Raw genomic sequence first — 13330 nt, 5'->3', positions numbered from 1 at the left:
TTCCAGTGCTCCAAACCGGGTGTCTCGATGCGAACGCTGCCGTACGGTGAAGACGCACGTTAATCGAGGCGCCCTACTTCAACGTTTATAGAACCGCGTTTCCCTACTCCACGTGCGTTGCAAGCAGAACGTGGAACCTATCTAGTGGAACCTTGCGTAACTGTTGCCGGTTGATTTCTTAAAATGGCGCCAGAAGCTATAGTGGCGCGGGCGACAGCAGGGGATGGCGGAGTGAATTCTTTTTCTGCAGTTCATGAAGTATTTAATTTCGCAAAAGTCAAGCATGTTTGATTTTTTGTTTATAAAGGATCACTTCTGTATTGATTTGTTGTCTCGTATTTGCGTAATGTCTTGTTCTTCTTCAACAATGTTGACAAGTATGAACCTTACACCGGACATAGACGGGTAGATTTAGCTGTGACTATATAAGAATATTGCGCAGGCATTGCTTTGCTTTGCCGGGTGGCTGAATCGAGTCGCAGACAGACAGACGGACAGACAGACAGACAGACAGACAGACAGACATACAGACATACAGAAAGACCATAATTTCTGGGTTTAAGTAGCCCAAGAAAGACTATCGTCTTTAATAAAGAACCTTTACCAGCAGTAAGTATATGTGTACTGCCGTCTCATTTTTCTTCACGTAACAATATCGCGGGAGCTTCGTCCTGCGCGTGGATCACCACCAAGGTGATCAGCGTCAGAACTTTATTACGGAAGAAAGCGGAGAAACAAGCCAGTGTGGGTCGCAGGCACAGAATGGTTCCGCCAATGCAACTGTCGTCTGCTAGGTTGTCCTTTCCGCTGGTAATCAGCTGCCTGTAATTATTGGCGTGAACAAGGCGCACGCACAATCGCTGTCACCACCCGTGACCTTGCAAACTTGTGGAATGCAGTACAGCCGGCCTGCTGAAGCCGCACGCCATCACCGATACGAACGAAAAAAAAAAAAAAAAAAAAACTAAAAACGAATGCTTCACGGCCTAATCTGCCTAATTGTCGGCTCCGCTAAGCTCAACCGTATATACACTTTACACGTATCTTCTCGTCTGATAGAGGAATTTTTCTAAACGTCAATATAAAATTAACAGGAATTACAATTTGTTGACACGATTAATAATTTATACAGTAATCAACATTAGTTATAGGTTTTGAATTTCCAAAAATGTGCTTGGAGTCAAGTCAAGATAATGGCTGTGTCAAGCCAAGTTCGAAAATCACGCATCCTCCAGGCGTGGCCACCTCTTGGGGGGTTGAAGCCACCATTCGGTGGCTCGCATAGACACTAGCGCCCTCTCTAGCGTATATTAGTATGAAATTCGGTGTCCTCGGCCGTGCGAACTATCCGCGGCCGGGCCATGAGGAGTCAGTGATCACGAACAGCAGCTTCGACATTCAAGTCGCGGCTCTTCTACGGTAGAGAGTGCATGCGCACGACGACACGATTACGACCGAACGAGGGGCGTACGCTATGACATGTCTTTCTCGGAAGGGGTGCAAGGGGGGGGGGGGGGGGGGAGGCAATACTGGCCAACTCCCTATCTGGGTATGCTTAGCTTTACGACGGTGCGCTCGTAGCACGCGTGAGCTAGCGTTCGTCATTTTCTTGGTGTTTTTAACTGCTAACACCATGCACAAACGATTTGCTCAACAGCTTCGCTGCTGAAAACCAAGAAAATGCCGCGCACTCGTGTATGCGTCCCTCGCGGAGACCGCTTAGCGTACCCGGCACACGTGTGCCAAGCCAAACATATACCATTTTAAGGGAGATTGGCCAAGATTGTGGCTGCCGCCCGGCAGTTCGCGACCACCCAGCGTCCCCGGCGCTCGTTTGAGGCCAAGTATGCCCACTTGGGGAGATTTGCCGATATTGGCAAAAAACATCTACAGCGTTCGCCGTAATCGTAGCAACACTTGCTCGGAACGAGACAAAAAACGTCACCGCGTGTGCCCCTCCAAGATGATGTCAAATGATTCTCACTTCCAATGGGGGGAGTTCAAAATGGGGGGAGTTCACACTAATATCAACAATGATCAATGATGAAGTAAAGGTAGTTGCGGCTGCGAAGAAGACGCAAATAGGCTGCAATCGTGAACTTAAACCGTCGTGATTGTCGTGAAAGTTACGTACAGCTTAGCTACCTTCCAGTCTTACGCATTAGTTAAAGCTTCCTTCATTTCTTTTTTGCAGAGGTTTTAAATGATATAAAGGCTGTTATGGTATTGCGTTGCAGCGCGGATGTGAAGCCTGCTAAGGGAAATTTTATGCTAGATTTTTGTTGCATATCAAAAGTGTGGTGCCACATAATAAAACTACAAAAGAGTCGAGAACCGGGCCTGTTGGTTCAGATTCATTGTGGTGAAACAGCGCGCAAAAACCAGGACTGAAAGGAGACGACAACAACAAAAGCACTGTCCTCTTCTTTCTGTCCTGGTTTTTGCGCGCTGTTTCACCACAATGAATCAAACCACATTATTGAACCCCAGATGCATTGAAATCGCGCACAATATGTAGCGCATTATTTCTGCGAGACAGGCTTTATTCGCTTTTCCTGAATGCTTCCACCGATATCCTTCCAAAATGCGGCTTCCCCTTGCACATCTCGCGCAAATAAAATTTCAACAACCTATTTCCTTGGGTCATCAGCAAACATGGCGTTGGACAACGATCACACCAAGCTATTCGCTGACCCCTTTTCGATATAACGGTAATAGCTTCTCCAGCTGTGGAACATAACGCCCCACCTCAAGGAATGTGTTCCTGAGCCGCCTGCCTGCTTACCTGTTCGCCACCACCTATCCTGTCCACGCTTTCTTCTGGCACGAGATTTCTCCAACGGCGGCGATGGGCACGCTGATGTTCCTCCGCGAGCCATGAAATGATGCCTTCCTCACCGCAGCTTCTCGAAGCTGGGAGGAGCACAGACGTCTTTACAAGGTAACTACCCTGACGTCCATTATGTTTTTTTTTTCTTCTGGCGAATGACGAGCGCGTTTCTGCAACGAGCATCGATGATTTTGCAGGGTTAGGCGGCAGGCATATATAGCCGCCTGCGTGGTTGTGGGAATCGTAGCAGCGCAAGCTGTAAGTTCTATCCCTACAAAGCGGCGTACTAGAAGCACTGTGCTTCCAGACTTATCGTAGTAAAGCCGTAGAATGGGCTAGTTGTTAATTCATAGTGATCCAGTGTAGCGCAGCAGAAACACACGGGACGGAAAGAATACACTCGGACGAGCGCTGTCCTTGTCCCGTCCTCGTCCGTGTGTATTCTTTCCGTCCCGTGTGTTCTGCTGCGCTACACTTGATCACTATGTTATCGTAGGCTAGAAAGGAAGAGAAAGGGAAGAAAAGAAAAACAATTCATAGCCCTGTTGATGTTACCGCGGGGAAATGCATGGCTTGCGTGGCCAAGTAAAATGCCTGAAAAAATTTACATTCGGCTTTCTTTCCCTAAAAATCAATGGACATCACCTTGGAGGGGCGTACGCTATGACGTGTCTTTCTAGTTCCGAGAAAGTGTTGCCACAATCACGGCGAACGCTGGATTATTTTTTTTTTGCCAATCTTAGCCAATCTCCTTAAGTGGATATATGCTTGGTTTGACAAACGTGCGCCGGGGACGCTGGGCGGTCGCCATGAGGCACGCACACACGAGCGGTCGGAATTGCCTTGGTTTTTTAACTTCTAGGCGGTCGCTGCAATCTTTGCCAATTTCCCCGTGGGGGCATGCTTGGCTTGACAAACGTGCAAAAGGGATGCTGGGCGTTCTTCGCGAGGCACCCACACACGAGCGCTCTGCATTTTCTTGTTTTTTAACGGCCGCTGGCCGCCGCAATCTTGGCCAATCTCCCTAAGTGGGTAAGTTTGGCTTGACAAACGTGCGCAGGTGACGCTGGCGGTCATCGCGAGGAACGCACACATGAACGCTCGGTATGTTATTCGTTTTTCTGACTGCCGGGTGGTCGCCGCAGACTTGGCCAATCACCTTAAGTGGGTGTGTTTGGCTTGATAAACATGCGCAGGGAACGCTGGTCGGTCGTATCGAGGCTCGCACACACGAGAGCTAGGAATGTTTTTCTTTTTGGTTTTGCTAAGTGCGGGACGGTCGCTGCGAGGCCCGCGCTCATGCGCGCGCGCTCAGCAATTTCTTGGTATTTTTAGCTGCGGACAAACAAAATTACGATTTGCTAAACAGCTTCGATGTTTGAAAAATGAATGTGCGAATTGAAGAATTTTAATGCCTGACTCGTTCATCATGCTGACTCTCTTTAACTCGTTGGGCCGAGATCTATGTATTTGGCACTGCAGCGCCTTTGACGTCTAAGGCGTCGTAGCCGCACAAAGCACTGTGCGCAGGAACTCTGGCCGACGTCACTCGGCTAGCGGCCGGCATCCCAAACTCAATCGTCCGCAGATCCCTCCGGGATACACGAAATGGACGCGACCGCGGGAACATTGGAGGAGGCAATAACACCGACAACGCCCATTGAGAAGGCCTGGCCAAGTCGTATCCACGTAACAGCGTAGAAATGGCAAGACCGTGCTGACACGTGCCTCGGTGTGATCTGAATTTCGTAACCCGGGAGGCATTGGCCAGAACCTCAGAAGAGGAGTATAATTATGGTAATGTTCTTTTAAGCGTCTCCTTTGAAAACATTTATCTTTGTGCGCATGCACCCAGCCATACACGAAAAGAATCGAGTAGGGCTGCGCTAAAGGCCTTGCATTTCCCGAAGTGTATGGATATGACATCTAAGGCAGGCCCTAAGAGATGTCAACGTGCATGTTACTGCAGCGCTAAACTTGAACGCCGCCGAAAGGGTGCGCGAAACACTCCGTACACGTACACTGTCACGGGGCTAACACCATGGGCTGTCACGACCACGCGCTTCTTCCTTTCAACTGCCTCGAGCTGTCGCACGCGGAATGAAAGCACGGAGAGGATGGCTTCTGGCAGGCGTTGACAACCGTTACTGGGGTCTGTCTTTCCCTTTTTCCCGTGCTTTATCGACACAGTTCCTGTTAGCTGCGTCTCCGGCTTCCTTCGGCGCGTGTACGATGTCTGACCGTTCCGAAGGCTGATCTTGCTCTTTGGTACGGGGCTAACAAGGCTAAGCATTGAAGGGGACGAACCTCAAACGCACTCAGCACCCTCTCGGCACGTCTTCACGCTGAAAAGACACGGCACCATTGCAATAAAACGTGGCAAAGAGAAAATATGTCCTCTTCGGCATGCTGTGCGTAATAGTGCGGTTGGCGGCACCTATACAATTTCAATTTGCCACGCCACAAGAAGAGAAAAAAATGGCGGCGTATCTGCTCACTTTGCTGCGAACGTCGTCGAACGACTCTAGTCTTTTACCGGCTCTGCAACGCAAATGGCCGTCTTCTCTCTCCAGTCCGCATTCGTGCTCTTCCCCTCCCTTTCGACGCCCAGACGGTGAACACGGAGAATATTTGTAACGTCAGTTCAATTTTCCCGCGCTGGAACTGCTCGCGCCATTCACTGGAACCTTTTGTTAGTGTTGAACTTTGAAGACGGCCGTGAGGTTCGAGCTCGCGCGAGTTCTTTTTTGTTTCGGGGTCAAAATATTGCTCTTCACGTGCACTTTTTATTTGCTATCGTAAATACCAACCACACATTAGGTGCGGAGTACCTTAGTACCGCACAATGTCCGCCCGCGTCCATGCGCATAGCATTTAAAATCGCAAAAAATCACACAGGTACCGGCAGGATTCGAGCCTGTAGTGCCAGTCGTCTTACTCATTGGGCTACGACCGTGAGTTAGGCGAGAGTCAAACGGCTTACTCCCTCGCCTGTAATGGTACGGAGTACCTTAGGACCTCCCAATGTCCGTCCGCGTCCATCCGTGCGCACACCACCATTAAGCGAAGAAAATTAAGCGAAATTCCATTTGAGCTGTGAGTTGCAGTTTCATTTGGGGAATAATCAAGGTGCAACTCACGGGTCAAATCGAATGACGGTGGGGGCGCCAATTGGATGTCACTCGGGACGCAACTTGGATGTCATTTCGAGTCTACGTACTCCGCACCCTCGCCATCATCCACGGAGTAAAGATGCTGCCATTTTTTTTTTCGCGTAAGAACACCGCGAGTACCAGCTGTGCATTGATGTTTTGCCTTAAATATGCCTAGTTGTTTTCTTTTTGCCCAACATTGCTGAAGGTTTTTTTTTTTTAAGTTTCAAATGTTTATTTAAAGCAAAGGAATTATGCATCAATAGTGTACGCAAGGGCACACCAATGTTGTCGAAGGGTCCCAAGTATGAAGTATGTATACAGATTTAGCGATTTAGAAAGGTTTTTCGTATATAAACTTCTCGTTGACAAATTCGTGTAAAGGGACCCTGCAACACGTCTTTCAACTTTTTTTCGAAGTCTTAAATGCTTTCAGAACGTAGTCGACAAGTGCATCTAGTACTTAGGGTATGGGTTCCCAAAATACCTCAGCCCAAATTTACTTCTCTATGACCATCAGATAGCTTAGAAACTGGCTCAACAGCTTTTGCTCTCTTTCCCGAATCTTGGCGTTCTTTGGACACTCGAATTACGCAATTACAGAGTATTACGACAGACTAGTAGACAGTCAGAACGACAGGCAGACAGGCCGACCGACCGACCGACCGACCAAAGTTTTAGTGTTTGCCCCAAGAAAAGACTACCGCCTTCATAAATTGACTGTCGTGCAGGATGGTACTCAAATATCACGGTTGAACTTAAGTGACTGTCGGGGGTCAAATTGGTACAGGGGAAGCGTGCTTGACACGCATTTAAGAGGCCTGAGATGTGTTCCCACCCAGACGGAGATTTACCTCATTTTCTTTTGTTTCTATTTTATTTGCGCCACGGGCCATTTATTAGCCGTGCTCTTCTGCAGATGCTGGCGCGGGGTGCCTGCTTTATCGCTTAAAGGTCTACTCATTCCTTCCGCACTGAAAATGGAGTGCTGTACAAGGTGCCACCTTGAGAGGCACTCAAACATATATACACCAAGATTGTTACTAAACTAAAACAGTATATATGGAAAGCAGAAATCAGTTGTGTGAAGTGAATTATGGCAATGAACACAGCAACTACGGTATTTATTTTTTATTTTTTATTTATGTATTTATTTATTCGTTTATTTATTTATTTATTTATTTATTTATTTATTTATTTATTTATTTATTTATTTATTTATTTATTTATTTATTTATTTATAAATCCCCTAAAGCCCTCTAAACGTATGTATTACATTGGGGAGGAAGGAAGACAACATAATACAAAAATACGGACAAAAATGCAACAACACGCAGTGTAACCAGTAATTAGCTGCAAAAAAGGAAAAAAAAGCCATACATACAAGATAAAGCCATATGGTGTTGTACAATCGTTAGACAATAAGGTAAATTGTGAACATAGCGCGCAAGAGTTCTAAGCATTTGTTTGAATCTGTTCCAATGATAATGTGGGCTGATAAAAACAACGTAGCGACAAAAAACAAAAAAAGCAAAAAACTAACAAGGGGCAGTATATCCTGAAATATCCTGCAACAAAAGCAAGAACAATGAATGCAAGCTACAACTATAGAGCGTAACACGATAGTTAATAACTACAAGGGAAGAAATTTAGTTCGGGACAGTAGTGTGCAAGAGCTGCAAGAATTTGTTGGTATCTTTTTCGGTGGCAACATGTGCTGGCAAGTCATTCAACTCAACTATGGTGCGCAGGATGAATGATAGTGAGAAGCCAAGTAAATAACATTGCAGGCGTTTCACTTTGTTGAGGTGATCCCGTCGTGGAAAGAGAGCAGAGGGGCATTAAAAAAAAAACTTTCATTCAGTGATGGGTGGTTGTAAAGCCTGGAAAAAGAGACAAACGCGCATGGTTCCGACAAAAGGCCAAATCCACTAGCTCAGCACAGTTTTTCAAGTTAGTGACGTTGAAAAAGCAAGAATAATCAGTGTAAATTAAACCAGCAGCATGATTTTTCAAGGATTAAATATTTGATATGATGTAGGCTTGATTAGGGTCCCTAATGGCGCTGGAATACTCTACGGGCGAATTAAAGTGTTGAAAGCAATCTTTTTCAACGGTGATGGAGTTTGTTTAAATTATATTTTAGCAACCCAAGAGACTGGTTAGCGCTTACAAGAGTAAGCTAGACGTGATGCTGCAATGTCAGATCTTGCTAAAAGTGAAGGCCAAGGTACTTCTAAGAAGATGTGAACTCAAGTGGCTTATTATTCAAGGAGAAATAAGTGGGGATACGGTTAGTAGCGGAAGTAAAGGACATAAACGTTGTTTTATAAACATTTTGCGACATAAGCCATGTTGTGCACCGGAGATTAATTTTGTCCAGGTGAGATTGCAAGATTGAACGGTCGGAATCATAGGAAATGGCACTGTATATTACGCAGTCGTCTGCAAACAGTCTAACTTGGGAAGATACAGAGTTGGGCATATAATTAACATAGACGAGGAAGAGTAGAGGACCAAGGGTGCTTCCCTGGAGGACGCCAGAGGTTAGTGGTACAGACGAAGACTTAATATTTATAGCGAAAGTGAATTGGGACCTTGAGGAAAGAAAACTTTTATCTATCTAAGAACGTCAGGGTGAAGGTTCAATTGTGCTAGTTTTAGCAACGATCTCCTTCCTTGGTTACAGATTTCTTGAATTGGGCCAGTTTGCGCCTGTTATCGCGAACGGGCAGAGAATAATCCTCAAAATGCTGAATGGCGTGTTTTCTAGCTTCGGCCTTTGCTGGGAATCGCTTCCATTTCCCTATCATTAAAGAATTTGGCTATAATAGGTCTCTTTTTGTCTTGTGCAAAATGACCCAGTCTGAGAGCTCGGGCACGGATGAACTGTTACGCTTAACTTTGACGAGCAAAAGTCTTTAACAAGACATTCGGTTGTATCTTCAGATGTTACCTTATCGTCAAACAAAAAGAAAAAAAAAACATTGGAACGTCGAGATCAAATTTCTAGGTCGTCTATTTTATCTTGTAAGGCGGAAAAAACTGTGGTCATGGTCTGGTGGGGATACGCCCCAAGCATCGCTTTGCATCTTAAATTCGATATCCTGTACCCGAGTTTACAGCTGTTCAACATAGTTCTGAATTGCAATATGTTGGAGTAAAATTTCATTTAAGAATTCGAGCAACCCGCCGCGGTGGCTCAGTGGCTAAGGCGTTGCGCTGCTGAGCACGAGGTCGCGGGTTCGACTCCCGGCCGCGGCGGCCGCTTTTCTGATGGAGGCGAAAGCAAAAACGCCCGTGTGTACGAGATTTCGGTGCACGTTAAAGAACCCCAGGAAGTCAGCATTAATCCGGAGCCCTCCACTACGGCGCGCCTCATCGCCTGCGCTGCGTCGGCGCGTTAAACCCTACAATAAATCAAATCAATCAAGAATTCGAGCAGGGAGGATTGTCGCTGTCAAGCGTATTTGACGCTTGGCAGCGTCAAATACGAAGTTTAGGTTTTCTTTTTGGGGTTTAGTTTAGTCATTGGTCCACGGTTTTCGTCGACGTCGCCGTCAAGTAACAAAAGACTGCTCAGCTACGGCGCTGCGCTTTGAACAACATTCATGAAATGGTTGGGCGGGCCACACACTGCAAGCTGTACAGGTTGGAAACACTGATATGTATTTCACATAAATTTTAGAAATAATAGTAGTCATCGCCATCGTCGCAAAATTTTAAAGCCATTCTTGCTTGAACGAAATGAGTTGTAGCCCTGCTTAAAAGCATTCTAAGTTGCGTGCTTAATTAATAAAACAATGGTTTGCCGCTGAAGTTTGTGCGACGTCACATGTGCTTGTTTATCTACGTTTTTTCTGCCGATGAACCCGTAAAGGCTGTTCCCACCGCACTGCGCGCAACTGCGTAGTTCTCGGAGGGTCGGTGTAGTGTCAGCTGCGTTTGGTTAGAGAAGTGGTCCGTGCCGCTCCTTCATTAATCAGGCAGACCCACGCACCCCGGTCTGCACGGCACCACGAAACTATTTGCGGTGAAGCGCCTGTCGAGGGATCCCCCCCCCCCCCCCCCCCTTCCTTCCATCAGTGGTACGCCGGGGGTTTCACGACCATGGATGATAGGGCAGCCGCACGCCTGCGGGGGGCCCTGAGATAAACAAGTCGTGTGCCCGGTGCAAATTTATTTCTAGGAGTTCTGTAACGTTTCGCGGGTGATTGCGCCAGTAACAAAAAAAAAACATAATTCATGAGAGCGCATTTCACGCAACCTTCTCACGAGACGTATGATATTGATGTCAGTGGGCTGTTAAATTTTTTTTGTACATTCGTCTCTGTTTTGCGAGCGCTTTCAGCACCAAGATGAACAGTTACCAACTAACCCAACTGTCCGTTCTACTGCTAAAACCGATTTCAAGAATCCTTTGGGGTCAAGTGTTTTGACGACACGAGCAAGACAGCCGTATTCACACAAACGCCTCGTTTTTTGGTTTTGCTTTTTCTCCATCAAAAAGATTCAATTCTGACAAATTGAAATATTAATAATGTTCGGTGTTTTTTTCTGTTTGATGCAAATTTTCCGGGATTTTCGCGTGTGAGTTTTTGGGGGGCCAACAGGCGGCTGAATCTTTACATGCCCCACCATTGTCACAACAAAACGCGTTTCGACAGAATTACTGCGCCCGTCAAGCAACGTATACATGCGAACAGTATTTGCATGCAAATCGCATGTGAGAAGCCAGGTAATACGTCACTGAATTAAGGCACTATGTTTTGTAGGCCCGAAGAGGTTTCCGCCTGTTTAACGCCACCACCACAACCTCACGAATCAATTGACGGAACTGTCTTTTATGTCACTAATTTCGTCCCTCATAGTCGGAAAACTGCAAATTACCTCCCCAGAGAATTAAGTGCTTGGAGCTAGATCACTCAAAACGTCCTCTCTACTTACACCTCGGCGATTTTATTAGGATGGCTTAGGTCATTTTAGTGAAACAGCTTAACCCTTCGGAACCACCCATATCGTGAAATTCGAAACCGCTATTAACCACTTCACGCGCTTCGCGCGGGCTTAATGGGAGTGGCCTGCCGCAGACAGCTTACCGCGGCAGCTTACCGCTACAATTATAGCACCGCTCGAGTTACTGGCAGATCCCCCGTCTCTGCATGTCTGCATTACGTCAAACCCTCGCCTCCCCTTACACATCGCAGCAATATAGCGCACAGGTCCCTGCGGAGAGTAGAATGTCGTCCACAGCCGAGGCGGGCTCTTCAATCGGCGGGACAGTGATTTGGCGCAGCTGCGTCGCGAACCGCGCGATTGATCGTACGGGCCGAAAGGCCAGAGGGGGATATCAGGGTAAGTTTTCTCATCCTCCCTCTCCTTCTCTTCCTCTTCCTTTTCCCCCCGAACAAGTGCAAGGAGTCTCTACCGTAGTTCAGAGCAACACACACTCAGGGGCTAAAGACAACAGAGCCGAGTTTCTTCTAATGGTAAGACATTCCGCTCTGTATGTGTGTATTTTTATTGGCCCATCCCCGAACTCCGCTCGCCTCCACTGACGAGGTCAGCATCCCTTCTCCTAAATATTTATATCGCTCATTTTTCCCCTTACGAGTTATCGAAACAGCTGCACCGAAAGGGCCAGGGGGGATTTAAAAATCCTTCTCGCCCGCACAGATGTATGAATTTTAATCTCGGGCCAGCACGAAGGCCGTCTATATATCGTCGAGCTTCAAGTGTACGCAAACTATTTCTTTCTTCTGCTTCTTTCCTCTACCAGTCGTCCTTCTGTTCCTACGGTTTTTTCACCGCATCTGCAGTGCCCATCTCCCTTAGCCGTAAATCTCGAAGGTAGTAAATCTTTGCAGATTCCGGCGCTGCAGCTCCGCAGTTCTGCGCTTGTTATTATTAACAGCGAAGTGCTCTGATCGAACAGAAAGCAGAAAAAAAGAGTAGAAGCGGAGGAGGGAACTTCGGGAGCTCGTCTCAATCATAGGAAGTGGCTCTAAGTTCCGGCTTCTTCCGGAGGATATCTTCTTGCTCGGATCGGAAGGAAAGAACGCGTCGAAAAGTGACGGATTAGACGGTGGCCCCTTCACCGTGAATTTTTTTAACGCTAGAGCCCACCTGCCTCTAACTCTCGTCCTAGGGCTTAGATGCCTGCTCAAAACACGAATGAGAAGAAGGAAAATAAAAACGTTTTCTCCAGACTAACAACAGGCTGGAGGCCCTCTGTGTCGTTCGAAAACTAGGCTTAGCCTTTCAAAACACAAATTCAGGTGAAAGGCATCAGCAATAGCTGTTTCCAGAACGCAACAAGTCCGTCTTTTGCGTAGGCAATCGACGGGGCATGTCGGCAAAATTGTTGCGTCACTCCGCACAGCAGCGTCGATCTGTCAACACACCCACTGATGGAACAGCACACATCGACAGAGTGCAGGGAGTGCACGGAGAGAGCTGCCTTCCCAACCATGCCCACGCCGTCGGGGTGGCGTCAAGTCGATGCTCGGCGCCCCGCCTGCCTCTGCGCCGTCTGTACGCGTCTTGTGACTACCGCTGCCGCTCGCGTGCACTGTAGAACGGAGTGCGCCGCCAGTGCAGAGCGGTGAAACTGGAAGTCGGGTATTTGGGCCGAGCCTCAAGTTCTCGAGATAAAGGGTCGAGATGCTCACGCGTTCCTAAAGATTCACAAGAAGATGTTTAAACAAGTTTTCACGAGTGAATTGTCTTTAGCGGAACCCGAATTGGAACTAACTTGCGCGAGTACGAGTTGGAAAGAATTCAAAGCGATACGCCGCGCACTACCGGTGTTTGAAGTCTTGGCTTATGAGGGAGAAATGGGGACCTTTGCTCGACGCCGAAAAGGCTCTATTTTATCTGACATGACATTGAATGCTACACAAGTCAAGCACTTGGATCCAGACATGTCCATGTACAGCGTCATAGGGAGGTCACAGAGCAGCTTTCTCGGTCATTCGGTGCGCATAAAAGCCTCTCGCTTCCCGAGAAAGAGTGAGAGAGAGGATGGTGGAGGGAGGGAGGGAGGGAGGGAGGGAGGAGATATATAGGGAGATAGTGAAAGAGAAAAAGAGAAGAAAGGAGGAGGAAGAGAGTGGGAGAGAGCAAGGGAGGAGAGAGATAAAGTGGGAGAGAGCAAGGGAGGAGAGAGATAAAGAGGGAGGGAGAGAGAGAGGGAGGGAGGGAGGGTAGTGTACACGTGAGAGACGGTGGGTGCAGTGTGAAGGAGGCGGTTCCGCCGGTATAAACGCCCGCATGTACGACACGATTAGGAAGCGCCGGCTGCGTGACCGTAAAGGAGTTCATTACCTGTGAAATGGGGCGCCAGTGG

Source organism: Haemaphysalis longicornis, unplaced genomic scaffold (assembly GCF_048455015.1).
Source record: "Haemaphysalis longicornis isolate Haplotype H1 unplaced genomic scaffold, Haemaphysalis longicornis Haplotype H1 scaffold_4, whole genome shotgun sequence".
Classification (NCBI taxonomy): Eukaryota; Metazoa; Arthropoda; class Arachnida; order Ixodida; family Ixodidae; genus Haemaphysalis; species Haemaphysalis longicornis.
Note: the sequence above shows the minus strand (reverse complement) of the source record.